Source organism: Mustelus asterias, chromosome 24 (assembly GCF_964213995.1).
Source record: "Mustelus asterias chromosome 24, sMusAst1.hap1.1, whole genome shotgun sequence".
NCBI lineage: Eukaryota > Metazoa > Chordata > Chondrichthyes > Carcharhiniformes > Triakidae > Mustelus > Mustelus asterias.
Window position 1 is genome coordinate 61,853,146 of NC_135824.1, and position 21,101 is coordinate 61,874,246.

Sequence of the window (21,101 nt, forward strand, 5' to 3'; positions counted from 1 at the left end):
GCGACAATGCAGCAGGGTGTGAACTAACGAGTTCCTTTCTGGTTACTAGGTAGGTTGGGGCATTTCCCCCAAACGATGGAGTTGAGTTCGTGGCAGTGTTACAGTGAAGGTAATAGAGTTACTGCCCTGTTCTCTGTCTGGAACCTATTTCTTTTATTCATTCAGGGGAAATGGGCGTCGCTGGCTGGTCAGCATTTATTGCCCATCCCGAGTTGCCCTTGGGGGGCATTTGGGAGTGAATCAACCACATTGCTGTGGCTCTGGAGTCACATGTAGGCCAGACCAGGTAAGGACGGCAGATTTCCTTCCCAAAAGGACATTAGTGAAGCAGATGGGTTTTTCCTACAATCGGCAATGGTTTCAAGGCCATCGTATATCTTAATTCCAAATATTTTTTACTGAATTCAAATTCCACCACCTGCCATGGCAGGATTCGAACCCGGGTTCCCAGAACATTAGTTGAGTTTCAGGAGTAATAGTTGAGCGATAATACCACTCGGCCTTTGCCACCCTTTTCTCATTGATTTTCCAGCGGATGGCTGGAGTATCAGCCCGAATCAGGAGGAGCTTTCATTAAACGTTTGGAATTTCCAAAGGACCCCAATGCCAATTTGACATTGAGCCAAGTGTTCCCCTCAGTGAACCAGTCCACACAGCTGGACAGGTGACAACGGGGCAAATGATAAAGTTAGCTCTGTGTTGTCAGGCGGGTCAGCCGTGAATCTCTTGGACTCCAAAATGAAAATATGAGTGGTTGATGCCCTCAGAGAACCCCTCTGGATTGACCTTTCACCCAGTCATGTGATGGCTACTTGCAGCTCGCTATATGTCGATGAAACCTGATCCCTCAAGACCCTGCCTTGCACCAGAACGATGTGGAACTCTCAGACTCCTGAGTGGCCAGCATCCTATAGTAAAAATCTCCCCTCCCCTCCTCCATCCCCCTCCCTCGACCCCCCCCCCAACAAGTACAATGACTGGGTTTTCCTGATGTGGAGATGCCGGCGTTGGACTGGGATGGGCACAGTAAGAAGTCTCACAACACCAGGTTAAAGTCCAACAGGTTTATTTGGTAGCACGAACTTTCGGAGCTCGTGATTCCATGGTTTTCCATGGTTAACTAGAGGCAACTTTGTTCTTGAACCCTTGCTCAGGTCAATTAGAGGTCAATCTGCCTTTCCATTTCAGAAAACGTGTGAGTCCCGAGATGAGAATTGTATCCTTTGAGAAATACCTCTCCATGGATAGAAAATGTTTGTCTTTCTTTTGCAGATTTTTCAGTGTAAGGCGGAAATTTGAATGTGTGATAATGTGACGGTGTAACCCTATCATCGTTTTCTTGGCCTACGCATTTCCAATACACTTTCCCAACAAGTCCATCTACTTTTCCAGAGCTGGCTGGTCTCACCCTGTGTTGCAGTTGAGGTTACAGAATGAAAGGGAGGCTTATTATCTAAATGGCGAGAGATTGCGGAGCTCTGAGGTGCAGAAGGATCTGGGTGTCTTAGTGCATGAATCACAAAATACTGGTATACAGCTGCAACAAATAATTAGGAAAGCTCATAAGAATGTTAATGTTTATTACGAAGGGAATTGAGTACAGAAGTGGGAAGGTTATGCTTCACTAGTGAGACCACACCTGGTGTATTTAAACATATCAGCCAGGATTGAATGTCAGAGCAGACTCGATGGGCCCAATGGCCTAATTCTGCTCTGACATCTTATAGATCATAGAAAAAATACAGCACAAACAGGCCCTTGGGCCCACAAGTTGCGCCGGTCATGTCTCTACCTACCTAGGCCTATATATAGGCTTACCTATAACCCTCAATCCTATTAAGTCCCATGTACTCATCCAGAAGTCTCTTAAAAGACCCTATCGAGTTTGCCTCCACCACCACTATCGGCAGCCGATTCCACTCACCCACCACCCTCTGAGTGAAAAACTTACCCCTGACATCTCCTCTGTACCTACCCCCCAGCACCTTAAACCTGTGTCCTCTCGTAGCAGCCATTTCAGCCCTGGGAAAAAGCCTCCGAGAATCCACCCGATCTATACCTCTCAACATCTATGGTCTATGGTCTTATAGTATTGTGTAGAGTATTGGTCTCCTTATTTAAGGAAAGAAGCAAATGCTTTGGAAGCAGTTCAGAGAAGGATTACCAAACTGATGCCAGCAATGGGTGCGTCTTGTGCGGAAAGGTTGGACAGGCTAGACTTGTATCTGCTGGAGTTTGGAAGAGTAAAAAGTGACTTGAGTGGAAGATATAAGATCCTGAGGGGTATTGACAGGGTGAATGTGGAGAGGATGTTTCCCCTTGTGGGAGAATCGAGAACGAGGGGGGTCACTGTTTAAAAATAAGGGGTCGCCCATTTAAAACAGAGACAAGGAAAAATCTTCTCTCTCTGAGGGTGGTGAGTCTCTGGAACTTCTCTTTCGCAAAAGGCAGTGGGAGCAGAGACTTTGAATAGTTTTAAGGCAGAGCTAGGTAGATTCTAGGGAAGTAAGGGGTGAAAGGTGATCAGAGGTAGGTGGGATGTAGATTTGTGGTCACTATCAGATCAGTCACTGTCTGTTTAACTGGTGGAGCAGGCTCGAGGGGCGAATGGCCTACTCCTGCCCCTTGTTCACACGTTCATATTTCATTTCAGGACACAGGGGGGATAAAATCATACATGGTTTCCATTTTACACCGGAGGGTACGTAGGACAGGCTTTTACAACCTCACTCGTCCCAAAACTGTAAATTCCCACCCGGGGCCAATGGGCCTTCCCTGTGTCCGCCCCTCACTCGCTCCGATTCCCGTGGCGGCCGGGGCGGTAAAATTTATTTGCATGTATCTAGACATTGGGTGTGGCATTGGGATGGGCTGTGATGCTTTGCATGTTGAATAGCCAACCCCTGATCATCATCTACATGCTGAACAGCGACTTGGATAAAGGATCGAACATGTGGGGTTAGAGGGCAGCAGGATGGAAAGTTGAAAGGTTACAACAACTGCAGAAAGACTTTGTAACGAGGGACGCTGCTTCCAATCTGTATTTACCTGAACCTCCATTTCTTGAAGGAATATCTAGCTGATATAAAGGTCTGGGAACAGGAACTGTTTACTTAACTCCTTACCCTGTGTATTTGTGCATTGTAATCAAATAAAGACTTCAAGGTGACCATTGTTACATTCCTGCCATTACGTATCATTCAGTCAATATCTATTATCAACATGACTTCATCAATCAGTGAGGTCGCTATTCTGAATCACAGCTGTCAGTCTGTGTTAACTCAATCCCTCACCCTGCTTCAGAACGCAAAATCTCATCTTCGGCTCAAAGACATAAGGAAATCACATAAGAACTGGGAGCAGGAGTAGGCCATCAAGCCCCTCGAGCCTGCTCCGCCATTCAATAAGATCATGGCTGATCTTTTTGTGGACTCAGCTCCACTTACCCGCCCGCTCACCATAACCCTTAATTCCTTTACTGTTCAAAAATCTATCTATCCTTGCCTTAAAAACATTCAATGGGGTAGCCTCAACTGCTTCACTGGGCAGGGAATTCCACAGATTCACAACCCTTTGTGTGAAGAAGTTCCTACTCAACTCAGTCCTAAATCTGCTCCCCCTTATTTTGAGGCCATGCCCCCTAGTTCTAGTTTCACCCGCCAGTGGAAACAACTTCCCTGCTTCTATCTTATCTATTCCCTTCATAATCTTATATGTTTCGATAAGATCTCCCCTCATTCTTCTGAATTCCAATGAGTATAGCCCCAGTCTACTCAGTCTCTCCTCATAAGCCAACCCTCTCAACTCCGGAATCAACCTAGTGAATCTCCTCTGTACCTCCTCCAGTGCCAGTATATCCTTTCTCAAGTAAGGAGACCAAAACTGTACACAGTACTCCAGGTGTGGCCTCACCAGCACCTTATACAGCTGCAACATAACCTCACTGTTTTTAAACCTGTTGCACCTGCAAACCAACTTTGTAATCGCATGTATTTACCCTGCTAGTTCCCCTGACACTAAGGTGCAATTTAGCATGGCCAATGAACTTAACCTGCGCATCTTTGGAGTGTGCGAGAAAACCGGAGCACCCGGAGGAAACCCACGCAGACACGGGGAGAATGTGCAGACTCCGCACAGACAGTGACCCAAGCCGGGAATCGAACCCGGGTCCCTGGCGCTGTGGGGCAGCAGTGCTAACCACTGTGCCACCGTACCGTCCTAAAGTCTATTCAGAAGTCTGACGGCAGCAGGGAAGAAGCTGTTCTTGTGTCGGTTGGTACGTGACCTCAGACTTTTGTATCTTTTTCCCAATGGAAGAAGGTGGAAGAGAGAATGTCCGGGGTGCGTGGGGTCCTTGATTATGCTGGCTGCTTTGCCGAGGCAGCGGGAAGTGTAGACAGAGTCAATGGATGGGAGGCTGGTTTGTGTGATGGACTGGGCTACATTCACAACCTTTTGTAGTTTCTTGCGGTCTTGGGCAGAGCAGGAGCCCATACCAAGCTGTGATTCAACCAGAAAGAATGCTTTCTATGGTGCATCTGTAAAGGTTGGTGAGAATCATAGCGGACATGCTGAATTTCCTTAGCCTCCTGAGAAAGTAGAGGCGTTGGTGGACTGAAAGAAACGGAACACTAAATGGAATTTCCTGCCCTTTGAGACCAAATCGTGGGTCAGAGACATTTCCAACCCTGACCCACCAACAGGCCCCATCTCCTGCGAGGCTGCCTTCTAATTGGCTGCGCCGAAGTCTGCTATCCAATTCAGGATGGCCGGAGAGTTGGTTCCCGAGGCAGCTGGTTCAATCAGAGGGTCTGGAATGATTTCCTTATATTTTTTCGTGGGATGCGGGCATCGTTCACAAAGCCAGCATTTGCTGCCCACTCCTAATTGCCCCCTGAACTGACCATCTTGATTTCAGAGGGCAGGGGAGAGTCAACCACATTGCTGTGAGTCTGGAGTCACATGTAGGCCAGACCGGGAATGGACAGCAGATTTCCTTCCCTAAAGGACGTTAGTGAACCAGATGGGTTTTTGAGACAATCAACAATGGTTTCCTGGTCATCAGTCGATTCTTAATTCCAGATTTTTATGGGATTCAAATCTCACCATCAGCTGTGGCAGGATTCAAACCCGGGTCCCCAGAGCATTACCCTGGGCCTCCAGATTCCTAGTCCAGTGACAATATCACGATGCCACTTCCCTCCCCACAGCTACCAGGTCAACCTTATGGGGTACGGGGGGGTTGCAGTGGGGGGGCTTCTTTCCACAGGATGGCCTGCCCAGATGTTGCCCACTGACCGCTGTGGCTCCAGGCAGGCACACATACAGGGCACATTCTGCACCCCACCACTCGTCAGGCTTTGGCCTCAGCGGGGTCTGCATGTCATCAGGAACATCCCAGTGACACCCCCACCCCTCTCGCAACTGGGGAACTTTATTCAAATAGGTTACAGCATGCTACCGGACAAGAAACTCTGCCTTTGCTGACTCTCATCTGACAGAGACAGGAACTGGTTAGACCACTAGCTGGCCTGGTGCTCCGATAGTTAAACTTGCCCCTGGTGCTGCCTCCAATTCCTCCTCCATGGAGCCAGGAAGATTCTGCCCAGTCTGTCATGCAAGTTCAGCTTGGTTAAAATGATGTCCCCCGGTTATGTATGTTGGGGCATGGCCCCTTTAAGGGAAGGGGGTCATGTGACCCAGGGTATGTGGGGTGAGCTGTTGGGTTCCACCCTGATCAACATTTGGAGTGTGGAGCGAGTAGACTGAATGAAGATCTGTGTTCCCGGACACCTCACTGTGGAGTGCGTCTTGAAGAGAAGCTTCAGTCCTCAGGGATCTAACTGTGGAATTGTATGAACTAAGCAGTAGCATGCTGGGAAAATTGGTCAACTCTCTGGCATAATATAAAGAACGGCGGACCAAAGCTATTTCAAAATGCCAGACCCCTGTAAGAGTTAATAAGGCTGTATGAGTAAATAAAACAGGATAAGGTGTTGGCTAGATCTGGTGTTGGCTAGCACGAGGGGACATAGCTTTAAATTGAGGGGTGAGAGATATAGGACAGATGTTAGAGGTAGGTTCTTTACTCAGAGAGTAGTAAAGGCGTGGAATGCCCTGCCTGCAGCAGTAGTGGACTCGTCAACATTAAGAGCATTCAAATGGTTATTGGATAAACATATGGATGATATTGGAATAGTGTAGATTAGAGGGGCTTTAGATTGGTTCCACTGGTCGGCGCAACATCGAAGGCCGAAGGGCCTGTACTGTGCTGTAATGTTCTATGTTCTATTAAGGTCAGGGAGGAAGGAGTCACCGACGTTCTTCTGTTCCATCAAAGGACAAGATAAGGGTATGAATGATGAGACAAAGAGTTCTAGGAGGTCAGCAAGTTAAAACGTAATTAATGATATTGCTTATGATTCTATTACTAATCGAATTCCTGAACATGCTCTGGTCACGAAAACTGATAATGATTATGTATAAATACTGAACTGTTTCTCTGTGTAATTGCGGACTTGGGGAAGAATCAGCAGTTGTACCAACTGCTCTCTGACCCCAAGTTTCAGCCATATACTGCATGCAGTTATTCGTAAATAAATGCTTGTTATATTGACGAAACAAATTTTGTAGAGTCTATCTTTCACAGTCAAGAAGCAGGAAAGTTTCCATATCAACAAGGGATCTAACACCCTGCTGATCATTGGACATCCCAAGGCTTGCTGATTGATTCCGGGTAGCGATTGGTTGGTGACCCCGGTTTCTCTCGGAGAGTTTTATTTCACACACATTCTCTGAATTTGCCTCTCCTTAAAATGTTCACAGGAGATGTTGTTACTTTTTTTGAGAAGTTGAGAGTACAACTGGGCAGCGGGGATTAATCTCAAGCCAAAGAATAATCATAGAATCATAGAAACCCGACAGTACAGAAAGAGGCCATTCGGCCCATCGAGTCTGCACCGACCACAATCCCACCCAGGCCCTACCCCCATATCCCGACATATTTTACCCACTAATCCCTCTAACCTACGCATCCCAGGACACTAAGGGGCAATCTTTTAGCATGGCCAATCAACCTAACCCACAGATCTTTGGACTGTGGGAGGAAACCGGAGCACCCGGAGGAAACCCACGCAGACACGAGGAGAATGTGCAAACTCCACACAGACAGTGACCCAAGCCGGGAATCGAACCCAGGTCCCTGGAGCTGTGAAGCAGCAGTGCTAACCACTGTGCTACCGTGCCACTCCCTAAAGCCCACATTCATACTCCATTGGTCTTCATGCCTCTTTAGCGTTGTGTGATGTGACAGGGATAAATGTTTTATTCCGTGACTGACCTCTTTTTTCCTCTCTGACGCTTTGTGTTCATTTGCTGTCAGCAACACTCTGCGTCCAACCCCCTTGAAAGTCTGCACAGGGGGATTCCAGTCCCCTGGTTCTCTCATTGAACCAGGCGCCGCTGAACTCCCCCTGCAATCCAGGCTGCCGGGACAAGCCGGACCATGTAAGCACCTAATGAGGTGAGTAATTCCAGAAATCCCCAGTGGTCCAGGGCGGAAAATGGCCAGTTTCTTCCCTGAATATAAACATGTGTCAGCACATTCAGCCATTAATTCTTTGCTCATCCAGTACAAGGCCGTGACCGACTGAACACAGCCAGGTTCCCTGAGGCCGGGGAACACAGTCATTCTCAGATCTATCGTGACCCGTACAGGGAAGATTATGTAAATCTATCTCAATCTTTGCGTAGATCTGATGGCCTGACCCACACACTAGCCCTCGCTCATTTTTATTTATAGAATCATAGAATCCCCCACAGTGCAGAAGGAGGCCATTTGGCCCATCGAGGCTGCACTGACTCTCTGACAGAGCATCCTACCCAGGCCCCATCCTCGTAACCCCGAACATTTACCACGGCCTATCCACTGAACCTACACATCTTTGGATACCAAAGGGCAATTTAGCCAAGGTAGTCCACCTAACCTACACATCTTTGGACACTAAGGGGCAGTTTAGCTTGGCCACTCCACCTAACTTACACATCTTTGGACAGTAAGGGTAAATTTAGCATGGCCAATCCACCTAACTTACACATCTTTGGACACTAAGGGGCAATTTAGCATGGCCAATCCACCTAACTTACACATCTTTGGACACTAAGTGTAAATTTAGCATGGCCAATCCACCTAACTTACACATCTTTGGACACTAAGGGACAATTTAGCATGGCCAATCCACCTAACCTACACATCTTTGGAGTGTGGGAGGAAACTGGAGCACCCGGAGGAAACCCCACACAAATGTAGCGAGCACATGCAGACTCCACACAGACAGTGACCCCAATCTGGAATTGAACCCGGGTCCCCTGGAGCTGTGTGGCAGCAGTGCTAACCCACTGTGCCACCTATCCGCCCCTGCATAAACATTTTGGACTTGCCTTTTTCTGTAAAGCAACAATCAAAGCCTTTTTCAAGTTTCTTTTGGTAAAGATAGGATTGCTCAGCACTCGTAGTTAGGAATAAAACACTGGGGCATCGGCTTGTCTTAACACTTCAGCAACGACACTCATTAGAAGATTCAGACCGTGTGGTTGTTGAGGAACCTTCAAGATGCAGGTCACCACGTAAGCACATTAAACTCAGAACAATCAGGACATGTGTTATCTCTTGCCCTGGCACGGAATGACTTTACAAACCTTGTCATAATATTGTCAGGCATGATGTAAGGTCTTATGTTTGTTGTCCAGTTAAGCCTTGGTTGGATGGCAGCAGAGAGCAATCTCCCCCGAGCATTTTCTAAATCGTCTTCACTTAGCAATTGATTACAGAAATAATATCGCGTGACAACAGTGTGTGAAGCCAACTCTTCAGAGTGAGTTACACGTTGCGGTGACATTATTAGCTGGAAGCTGTGCGCTGCAGATCAAATGGTTCAGAGGGACATAGATTGAGGAACTTACTGTGATTGCTCTGAGCTGAATTTATTGAATGTGCACTGGATTAAAGCAACTCCCTGTATATCCACCTTTACAATGAACCATCCAATGTACTACAAGCTCTGATCAAACTTAGAATCATAGAATCATTACAGTACAGAAGGAAGCCATTCGGCCCATTGATTCGGGACGGACCCGCGCCCGAATCGGGTGTCGGTAAAGCCGCGATTTGCTCGGAATCGGGTGCAGATCGTGGTATAGGCCCGATGCCCAACTTTACCGCGATTTCGCGCCCTTGGTAAAATCGGGCCCATAACGGGATTTTCCGCTCACCCGAAAACCGGAAAATCCTGCCTCACTTGTACCCTAACCCTGCCTTGTCCATTTTACTTATACTTGTCTGGGGGTTTTGGTGCTGAAGGGGGGAGGGTGGGGGATTGGTCATTGTAGCAGGAGCTGAAAGGTTGCTTTCCTTTTGGTGTGAAACGGTGATGGAGACATGCACTCACGCATGTGGCCATCTTGCATCCGGTTAATGGAATGCCGGTGAAAACCTGGCCAAAACTGCTGACACGCCCGTGCAATTATCCCATACCACGAGTGGGGGGGAGGGGGAGGCATCATCTCAGCGAAACCTACAGAGTGGACATGGGGAAGATGCTTCCATTGGTGGGAGAGACTCGAATCCGAAGGGCACAGCCTCAGAGTAAAGGGACGACGCTTTAGAACCGAGATGAGGAGGAATTTCTTCAGCCAGAGGGTGGTGAATCTGTGGAATTCATTGCCACAGAGGAGGCCGGGTCATTGAGCATTGGACTGGGGTGGGCACTGTAAGTAGTCTCACAACACCAGGTTAAAGTCCAACAGGTTTATTTGGTAGCACGAGCTTTCGGAGTGCCGCTCCTTCATCAGGTGAAGGGGCAGCGCTCCAAAAGCTTGAGCTGCCAAATAAACCTGTTGGACTTGAACCTGGTGTTGTGAGACTACTTACAGTGCATTTAAGACAGAGATAGATAGGTTCTTCATTAATAAGGCGATCAAAGGTTACGTGGAAAAGGTGGGAGAATGGGGATGAGAATCATATCAGCCATGCTTGAATGGCGGAGCAGCCTCAATGGGCTGAATGGCCTAATTGTGCTCCTATGTCTTATGGCCTCATGGTCTTATGAGATCCCACTGATCCGGAACACATCCAGAGGTGGGTGCTCACCTGGAAAGAGCCAGGGGCAGCTTGCCGACATTGGGATGGAGGCCTCCAATGACTGTGGAGCTTGGAGCACCAGCAGCAGCAAAGGGTGGCTGGAGCGTCTGCTGACTGGACCTTTGTGTCTCAGGAATGGCCGTGATGTGGATCCAGGTGCTGGAGGAGGGAAGCTGCACGAGGTATTGATGGGCAGTGTCGCTCTGTATTGGGGTAGAGGGGACTAGGGGAGGAGAGGACTGAAGTGATGGTGGGGGTGGGTGTCCAGACCTGGGGGGGGGGGGGGGGGGTGCAAGGGGAGTTTAGGGGGATAGGGGTAAAGAGATGCTGCCAGAGTGGTGGAATGAGTGTGGTGATCATAGAAATCATAGAAACCCTACAGTGCAGAAGGAGGCCATTCGGCCCATTGAGTCTGCACCGACCACAATCCCACCCAGACCCTACCCCCACATATTTACCCGCTAATCCCTCTAACCTACGCATCTCAGGATTCTAAGGGACAATTTCTAACCTGGCCAATCAACCTAACCCGCACATCTTTGGACTGTGGGAGGAAACCGGAGCACCCGGAGGAAACCCACGCAGACACGAGGAGAATGTGCAAACTCCACACAGACAGTGGACCCGAGCCGGGGATCGAACCCGGGACCCTGGAGCTGTGAAGCAGCAGTGCTAACCACTGCGCTATCGTGCCGCCCGTGATATGGAGCTGAAAGGACCATAGAAGTTAACAGGGCCGCTCTCTTCACCCAGAATGGACCTTCTGCTGGAGTTCAAATCAACACCAATCACAGGTCAGAGTTGAATGAATTCCCAGTTTAGATCAGAATTCTTTGAACAATTGGGTTAGCTTGGGATCTCCTGCATTTATGGTATTTTCTCATCGGTGCATCATTAATGATGACCTGCTCCCACACCCAACCTTTCTGAGGCACCTGGATTAAGATCTGAGGAATAGGAGATCAAGACCACACTTGGAATACTGTGTACAGTTCTGGTCACCCTATTATAGAAAGGATATGATTAAACTAGAAAGAGTGCAGAAAAGATTTACTACGATGCTACTGGGACTTGATGGTTTGAGTTATAAGGAGAGACTGGATAGACTGGGAGTTTTTCTCTGGAGCGTAGGAGGCTTAGGGGTGAGCTTATAGATTATTTATTAGTCACAAGTAAGGCTTACATTCACACTGCAATGAAGTTACTGTGAAATTCCCCTAGTCGCCACACTCCAGCGCCTGTTCGGGTCAATGCACCCTAACCAGCATTTCTTTCAGAATGTGGGAGGAAACCAGAGCACCCGGAGGAAACCCATGCAGACACTTCACACAGACAGTGACCCAAGCCAGGAATTGAACCTGGGTCCCTGGCGCTGTGAGGAAGCAGTGCTAACCATTGTGCCACCGTGCTGCCCACATCGAGGTCGGTCTATAAAATAATGAGGGGTACAGATCAGCTAGATAGTCAACATCTTTTCCCAAAGGTAGGGGAGTCCAAAACTAGAGGGCATAGGTTTAAGGTGAGAGGGGAGAGATACAAAAATGTCCAGAGGGACAATGTTTTCACTCAGAGGGTAGTGAGTGTCTGGAATGAGCTGCCAGAGGCAGTAGTAGAGGCGGGTACAATTTTATCTTTTAAAATAGCATTTATAGAGCATCTATAACGCTCTACATGAGTAAGATGGGTATAGAGGGATATGGGCCAAATGCGGGCAATTGGAACTAGCTTAGTGGTTAAAAATAAGGGAGGCATGGACAAGTTGGGCCGAAGGGCCTGCTTCCATGCTGTAAAACTCTATGACTCTAAGATTCTTTCCCCTTAATCCTGGCAACATCGCGAGATCAAAATCCCAACCAATCAGCTTCAAGACTGCAGCGGTTCAAGAAGGCAGCTCACAACCAGCATCACAAGGACAATTACCGTTGACAATAAACTCTGACCTTGCCAACATCACCCACATCCCGAGAATGAAATTTTAAAACGTCTTTAATTTAGCAATCAATAAGCCATTGTCCAAATCTCTTTCCAGCTATTCCTCTGATGATATATTCTGCCATCGCAATGCAATCTGCCACTTTGCTGTCTGCTGTAACTTACATTTAAACGGTTCCTGAAACTGGCCCAATGTCCCTCCGTGTCACAGCAGTTTTTAAACCTGATTGTTTATTGACTTTCTGATCAAGAGGTGCTCTCACTCCCAAGCAATCTGGAATCTTCTATATAATTTGTACAGCTATCAGAAGAAAATTGTACAGTTATTACTGGATGAGCAATTTTGTTCTCAGAATCCAAGTCAGCACGGGGATCTGGTCTCTTGCCCCAGTCTTGTGGCTCTTCTGTGGATGGGAGCTTGACAAATACTAGCCCAGAAGGTGAGAACAAGGTGAATGAGTCCACGGTGTCTCCTGCGTATGGGCTGCCGTTGGGGGAGATTTTTAGACTTAGCTCGTCAGATTGACAATGTACATTAATTTGCGTGTTTAACATGTGAAAAGCTCCACAGAGGGATTGCTAAGGATGGCTGAGGGGTGACCCATTGGAGGTTTTAAAACTTATGAAAGGCCAAGATAGAGAGGACACAGAGAGAATGTTTCTAGGGGCCATCAATATAAGATAGTCACCTAGGAACCCAATAGGGAATTCAGGAGAAATCTCTGTACCCAGAGAGAGGTGGTTGGAGTGAAGTGGTGTTGGGAGGGTTCAGGTTAGGGGTTAGGGGGTTAGGGGTAGGGAGTTAGGGTTAGGGGTTTAGGGTTAGGGGTTTAGGGTTAGGGTTGGGGGTTAGGGTTAGGGGGTTAGGGTTAGGGGGCTAGGGTTAGGGTTAGGGCGAGGGGGTTAGGGTTAGGGGTAGTGTTGTGGTTAGGATTAGGGTTAGGGTTAGGGGATTAAGGTTAGGGTTAGAGTTAGGATTAGGGTTAGGGTTACGGTCAGGGGGTTAGGGTTAGGATTAGGGTCAGAGTTAGAGGATTAGGGTTAGCTTTAAGTTTAGGGGGTTAGGTTTAGGGGGTTAGGGGGTTAGGGCTAGGGGGTTAGGCCATTAGAGTTAGCGTTAGGGTTAGGGTTATGGTCAGGGTTAGGGAGTTAGGGTTAACATTGGGGGGTAGGGGTTGGGGTTAGGGTTAGGAGTAGTGTTAGGGGGATATAAACACACTTAAGGAGCAACTAAATAAAGCACATGATTGAGAGGAAGGTTTGGTGGATTAGCCATGCTAAATTACCCTTTCATGTTAGAGTGACTAGCTGGGGGAAATACATGGGGTTATGGGGATAGGGCCGGGGTGGGATTGTTGGTTGATACAGACTCGATGGGCTGAATGGCCTCCTTCTACACTGTATGATTCTATGTTTTATGTTCTCTGAATGCAGGGGCTATGGTGATAGATTTCGATGAAGAAAATGGGAGGAGGCACAAGTGGAACATAAGCACCAGCATGGGCCGGTTGGGCTGAATGGCCTGTTCCTGTGCTCTATGTCAGATGTGTGTATCAATGTTGTTACTATCTCAGCTACTATTAATACTGGACAAGTCACATCCCAGAGTGAAACCTGGCCTGATAGATCCTAACATGTTTTTAGAAACATCGCAGGGAAGCTACTGAACAAATTCACAGGACTCTGCTGATGAACTTTTAATACAAAGAATAAACTATTTATTAAAACAAAAGAAGTGAACCATATTGCACCAGACCAAAAAGATTTGAAAGACCCCAATATAAACATAAGAAAACAATTCAAATTCCCGCCATTCCTGTACCTTGGTGATATCTTTACAGAAACGTGAACCATTGAAGAGCTACCAGTAGCTTGACACAAAAGATTCACACTTGGAACTGGCACAGTTGCAAATGGTTTTCTTCCGGTGATATCCTGGGCATTCACTGGATTCTTCTCACCTGGGTTTCTCCGGTTTCCTCCCACACTCCAAAGATGTGCAGGTTAGGTGGATTGGCCATGCTAAATTGCCCTTTAGTGTCCAAAGATGTGTAGGTTAGGTGGATAGACCAGGGTAAATTACTCCTTAGTGTCCAAAGATATGCAGCCATGATGTGGAGATGCCGGACTGGGGTAGGCACAGTAAGTAGTCTCACAACACCCGGTTAAAGTCCAACAGGTTTATTTGGTAGCACGAGCTTTTGGAGCGCCGCTCCTTCACCACGTGAGTGAAGGAGCAACGGTCTGAAAGCTCGTGCTATCAAATAAACCTGTTGGACTTTAATCTGGTGTTGTGAGACTTCTTACAAAGATGTGTAGGTTAGATGGATTGGCCATGCTAAATTGCCCTTTAGTGTCCAAAGATGTGAAGGTTAGGTGGATAGGCCATGTTAAATTTCCCCTTAGTGTCCAAAGATGTGTAGGTTGGGTGGATTGGCCATGCTAAATTGCCCTTTAGTCAGGGGGATACATAGGGTTAAGGGGATAGGGCCTGGGTGGGATTGTTGGCAATGAAGACTCAATGGGCCGAATGGCCTCTTTCTGCACCGTCGGGTTTCTACGATTCTCTGAAGTGGAGCAGTATAGAACAGAAATTACTCCTCCCACCAGCTGGAAATTTCAGGAAAAGTTTTTATTCACATTCTTTTCTAATAACAAATGTTTACCCAGCTTCTCAGCGGAGCCCAGTTCCTCAGTGTCCCATATTCTCGCTGAAAATGGAACAAGCTGGTAGCTAAGGCTGTCTGGCTGTGTCCAAAAGATAAATATTGTTTTGCGTTGGGAGGGTTATCATTTCCAGCTTTAGTGCTTCTCAGTTGTCAGAATAACGGTTTCAGTCACACCAGTGACATCTCGCTTTCTCACTCCAGGCTTGTTAGGGGCCTGCTGGTGTGAAATTGTCAGAACAGTACCAATTAATGCTAAATTATGGGCTGTTTCCCCTCCAAGGTGTCAGAAGGGAACAACAGAAAGGACAAGACGAGAAAGTGCGGTGCACCTCACTGCATCCAGTCTCTCAGCCTATCCAGAGCTAAATGAACTTGTAGAAATATCCTTCACCTTTAATAAGTGCAACATTAGCAAGGATTAAACACACTGCAATGTTTTAAATGATGTCTGCGCCCAAGTTTAGTTTCGTCCTGAAAAGCTCGCAGTTTTTAAATATTATCAGTGCAAATCTGTGACTGCTCCAGATTCAACGAATAATGTTACCATGATAAAGGCACCAAGTTCAAGGGTACCTATGCAAAGTGCAATCCCTGTCTAATAAGGGGCAGTGTTGGCCTAGTGGTGTTATCGCTAGACTATTAATCCAGAAATTTAACTGATGTTCTGGGGACCCCAGGTTCAAATCCCATCACGGCAGATGGTGGAATTTGAATTTGGCAAAAAACAAATCTGGAATTAGGAATCTACTGATGACCATGAAATCATTGCTGATTGTTCGAAAAACCCTAATGTCCTCCAGGGAAGGAAATCTGCCATCCTTGCCCGGTCTGGCCTACATGGGACTCCGGAGCCACAGCAATGTGGTTGACTCTCAACTGCCCTCAGGCAGCGAGGGATGGGCAATAAATGCCGACCCAGCCAGCAATGCCAATGTCCCATGAATTAATTTTTTAAAAATTCATTGATAAATCTTTTGTTGGAAACCCTGCTGGGGCTAATAGTGGGGTGGGAAGGGGAGGGAAATGGGAGGGTGGGTTGGGGCGGGGTATTGACACGAGGCCAAGGGAACACAGATGAGTTGTCCTGACATTGTGAATGATGCCACGGAGATATAATTCTTTCTCAACATTTCACTCAGTTTGGAGAAGGCGTGTATAATCTATCCTAATTTTTCAGAAGATCTCCCATTTATCTCTCCTTTGATCTCTCTCTCTCTCTCTTTGTGAAACGCACCCTCAGCCCATTGATCTCCAGTGTAGAGCACTGCCCATGTATTGACTGCCTCTGCACATGATGCACTGCTCAGCTGACACAGCTGTTACCTTTGCAAAGAGCGTCTTGTGGAATCATTCTCCTTTATGTGAAGGTCTCCCTGTGTAAGCACAAATTCAATTTTAACACACGGTGCAAAAGAAGGGGAATCATAATCTTTGTCAATAAAGTGGAGAATGGTGCAATGTTCACAACAAAAGTTAAAATTGACAGATCTATTAATTTTCCAGTTACACAAAGCAACGCTTCAATGAGGAAGAATGGTGATAATCAGGTTGTATGTAATGTGGTGATTATTGCCCGGCATTGTAAAAATCTGTCTGATTGCTTCTCACAGCATCTGTTCCTCAATCAGCACATTCCTGTGGTCCCTCCTTCTCATTGAGGGGGGTCCGTTTAGCTCTCTTGGCTGGACGCCTGGTTAGTGATGCAGAGCGATGCCAACAGCGCGGGTTCAATTCCCGTACCGGCTGAGGTTTATTCATGAAGGCCCTGCCTTCTCAACCTTGCCCCCTCGCCTGTGGGTGTGGTGATCCTCAGATTACACGGGGAGGCAGCGGAATAGCGGCATTGTCATTGGACTCGTAATCCAGAGCAATCTGGGGACCTGGGTTCAAATCCCACTGCAGCAGATGGAATTCGAATTCAATAAAAAATACCTGGAATTAAGAATCTACTGATGACCGTGAAACCATTGTCGATTGTCAGAAAAACCCACCTGGGTCACTAATCTCCTTTAGGGAAGGAAATCTGCCGTCCTTACCCGGTCTGGCCTGCATGTGACTCCAAAGCCATGGCAACGTGGTTGACTCTTAACTGCCCCTCTGAAATGGCCTAGGGGCAAGTTCAAGGGGTAATCAGGAATGGGCAACAAATGTGGGCCCAGCTGGCAAAACCCACATCCCATGAAAGAATAAAGGAAAACATTTAAAAAAATAAACCACCACCAGTCAGCTCTCCCCTTTTGAGGCCGATAGCCACCTTCTCATTGAGTCGATTCATCTATCCTTTCTGCCCTATGTGAACACCTTTTCCTTTACCAGTTCTGCGTTACTCCAGTGGCTGTCAATGTCGCTTTGTCTTTAGTCCATTAATATATTTCAGTATTGGCCTAATCCCATAAAAAGAGACATTCACTCTCACCGTGGGCAATTGGGACGAGCTTAGTGGTAAAAACTGGGTGTCATGGACAAGTGGGGCCGAAGGGCCTGTTTCCATGCTGTAAACCTCTATTACTGTAACTTGCTGTAGGGTTTTGTAAATGCATTGGACCTGTTTCTTCTGTGTGTTTTTTTTTGTTGTTTAGCTTTTCGACTCGAACTAGAAAGAGCGCAGAAAAGATTTACTAGGATGCTACTGGGACTTGATGGATTGAGTTATGAGGAGACGCTGGATAGACTGGGACTTTTTTCTCTGGAACGTAGGAGGCTGAGGGGTGATCTTATAGAGGTCTATAAAACAATGAGGGGCACAGATCAGCTAGATAGTCAATATCTTTTCCCAAAGGTAGGGGAGTCTAAAACTAGAGGGCATAGGTTTAAGGTGAGAGGGGAGAGATACAAAAGTGTCCAGAGGGGCAATTTCTTCACACAGAGGGTGGTGAGTGTCTGGAACAAGCTGCCAGGGGTAGTAGTAGAGGCGGATACAATTTTGTCTTTTAAAAAGCATTTAGACAGTTACATGGGTAAGATGGGTATAGAGGGATATGGGCCAAATGCGGGCAATTGGGATTGGCTTCGGGGTTTTAAAAAAGAAAGGGCGGCATGGACAAGTTGGGCCGAAGGGCCAGTTTCCATGCTGTAAACCTCTATGACATTGTTGTTGAAACATCTGCTCAGAGCATGGGCAGATGTTACAGAGTGTTGCAGCTTTATAGAATCTTAGTGAGGCCGCACTTGGAATATAGTGTTCAATTCTGGTCGCCGCACTACCAGAAGGATGTGGAGGCTTTGGAGAGGGTACAGAAAGGATTTACCAGGATGTTGCCTGGTATGAGCTATGAGTTAGCGTTAGCTATGAGGAGAGGTTGGAGAAACTTGGTTTGTTCTCACTGGAGCGACAGAGGTTGAGGTGTGACCTGATAGAAGTCTACAAGAATATGAGGGGCATGGACAGAGTGGATAGTCAGAAGCTTTTTCCCAGGGGGGCACAGGTTTAAGGTGCGAGGGGCAAGGTTTAAAGGAGATGTACGAGGCAAGTTTTTTACACAGAGGGTGGTGGGTGCCTGGAACTTGCTGCCGGGGGAGGTAGTGGAAGCAGATACGATCGTGGCATTTAAAGGGCGTCTTGACAAATACATGAATAGGATGGGAATAGAGGGATATGGTCCCCGGAAGGGTAGGGGGTTTTAGTTCAGTCGGGCAGCATGGTCGGTACAGGCTTGGAGGGCCGAAGGGCCTGTTCCTGGGCTGTGGTTTTCTTCGTTCTTTGTTGCTTGTAATTACCAGATGAAAGGGACGTTTATGCATCTAAACTGGGCGAGGTCTGAGTATTTCTTTCTATTCATTACACAGGAAGATGCATCAAATGAAGAATCAAATCCTATTGAATATCAGGCTCTCAGGGCAGTGTTAAATCCTCCTCAGGTCAGGTCTAATACAAATCTCTGTGGAATAGAATTCCCCTGAGAGTATCTTGCTCAAGGAGAGAGAGAGAGTGAATAAATGCAATCTGTTTCACCTTACTCAGCTGACTTGAGTCTTTATTACTGTGGAGAAAAGCTGAGACAGAAAAGCCAATGACGATCGGGAGGTGATGAGAAGCATTGATTAGACCTGGTCAGATCTGTCGAGAGAATTTACTGCTTCATTTCATCCCTGCACCACCACCCACGCCCCCCCCCCCCCCCCACCCCACCCCCCCGCCCCCCCACCCCACTCTCCCCAACGTTCTCCGTAATGCTAACTCAAGTTAGCTCCAGTTTAAAGGGTCTTGTCAATCTGGGGGTCCTTCCTGGGTGGGAGTGAGGTCCACCCCACAATTTGGAGCTTGCACGTTCTCCCCGTGTCTGTGTGGGATTCCTCCGGGTGTTCCGGTTTCCTCCCACCGTCTAAAGATGTGCGGGTTAGGCGGATTGGGAATGTTAAATTGCATTTAGTGTCCAAAGATGAGCAGGTTAGATGGATTGGCCATGCAAAATTGGCCCTACGTGTCCAAAGATGAGCAGGTTAGGTGGATTGGCCATGCTAAATTGCCCCTTAGTGTCAGGGAGATTAGCTAGGGTAAATGCATGGGGTTATGGGAATAGGGTCTGTGTGGGACTGTGGTTGGTGCAGACTCGATGGGCCGAACGGCTGCCTTTTGCACTATAGGGATTCTATGATTCTAAATGGAGTACAAGGGCAGCTTGGGTGGATGTGGGTGAGAGTCTGAATTTCAGTGCAGGTGAGGAAGGAGATTGTTTGACCTGGGAAGGTTGTCATGGTAACTGATGACACCTCAGTTTCAACATCGCTGCTGCATTGGGCAGCGATAAACACAGCAGTTTAATCTGAGGATAACCCACAGCACTCCTATTGCTCTTGGGATTATGGGGAGATAGGGCCTGGCTGGGATTGTGGTTGGTGCAGGCTTGATGGGCCGGATGACTTCCTTCTGCACTGTAGGGATTCTATGATTCTTCACACATGTACTGTGTTGACACTGCGTGTTTAAGGAATGTATTTATGTCATGTCTCTTGTGAGAGGTATGTTTAAAATTCAGCTCTGGTTTATATGGTGCCAATCTGTCTACAAACCAGGCAGCAGAATTAAGTTTTAAGTTCATGTTTATTTATTAATGTCACAAGTAGGCTAACAGTAACGCTGCAATGAAGTTACTATGAAAATTCCCCAAGTTGCCACACTCCGGCGCTTGTTCGGGTACACTGAGGGAGAATTTTAGCATGGCCAATGCACCCTAACCAGCACAGTCTTTCAGACTGTGGGAGGAAACTGGAGCACCCACAGGAAACCCACGCAGACACGGGGAGAACGTGCAGACTTCACACAGACTGTGACCCAAGCCGGAAATCAAACCCGGGTCCCTGGTACTGTGAGGCAGCAGTGCTAACCACTGTGCCATCATGCTATCGAATAATTAATTTTAGCTTGTGAGGTGTTTGTTTTGATCTGAGTTCATGCATTTTTTGTTTATTTTGTTTTTTTCCCCCTGCGGTTTCAAAGATTGACAGAGGCAGAGTCATGTGATGGGGTGGAGCTAAGGGAAAATGCACAGCTCCCTTTTGTTTTAAAACAATTTCTTCATGGTCCTGAAAGAAGCAAGAGGTGTCTTTCTATCTCTCTCTCTCTGGAGGCTGCTGTATGGGGATATCCCTTTCTCTCTTTCCAGAGATGTTCAAAAGGTCTCTCAACAAGTAAAAACAGGTAAAGCTGGTGGGTTGCTGACTGATTGTGAAGTGGAGTCTAAGTCTATATGAGGAATATTGCTTAAATTGGAACTAATGGAGATAGGTGAGCAGTTAAGAAGTGTATCTTGTCATGTTTAAGTATTGCAATAGGTAAACATTGAACTAATTCATTTGTTATAGTTAAACCATGTTGTTAGATAAAAAAAAGTTTGATAAAATCTGACTGGTGTGAGAATTAGGGTGTTGTCCTTATAGGACCGAGATGAGGAGAAACCTTTTGCTCTGAGGGTTGTGTGGTTTTGGAACTCTCTGCCTTGGAAGGCAGTGGAGGCAGGGTCACTCAATATTTTTAAGGCAGAGGTATAAAATGGTTTCCCTTGGTGGAGAATTCTAGAACCAGGGGACATAGATTCAAAATAAGTGGCAGAAGGTGTGAGGAAGACCTTTTTTTACGCAGAGGATGGCGGGTATCTGGAATTCGCTGCCCGCATTGGTGGGGGAGGCAGAGACCCTAAAGTCTTTTAAAAATTGCCGAGATCTGCACCTTAAATGCTGGAAGCTACAGGGCTATAGGCCGGGTGCAGGAAGGTGGGATTAGAAAAGGCACCTGGGTATCCTTGGGCTGGCATGGACAAGATGGACTGAATGGCCTCCCTACGAACTTTTGTATGGTTCTATGGTTCTAGGTTGATAGATTCCTTTTGGACGAGGGAAGCAAAAGTTATTGGGGGTGGGGCGGC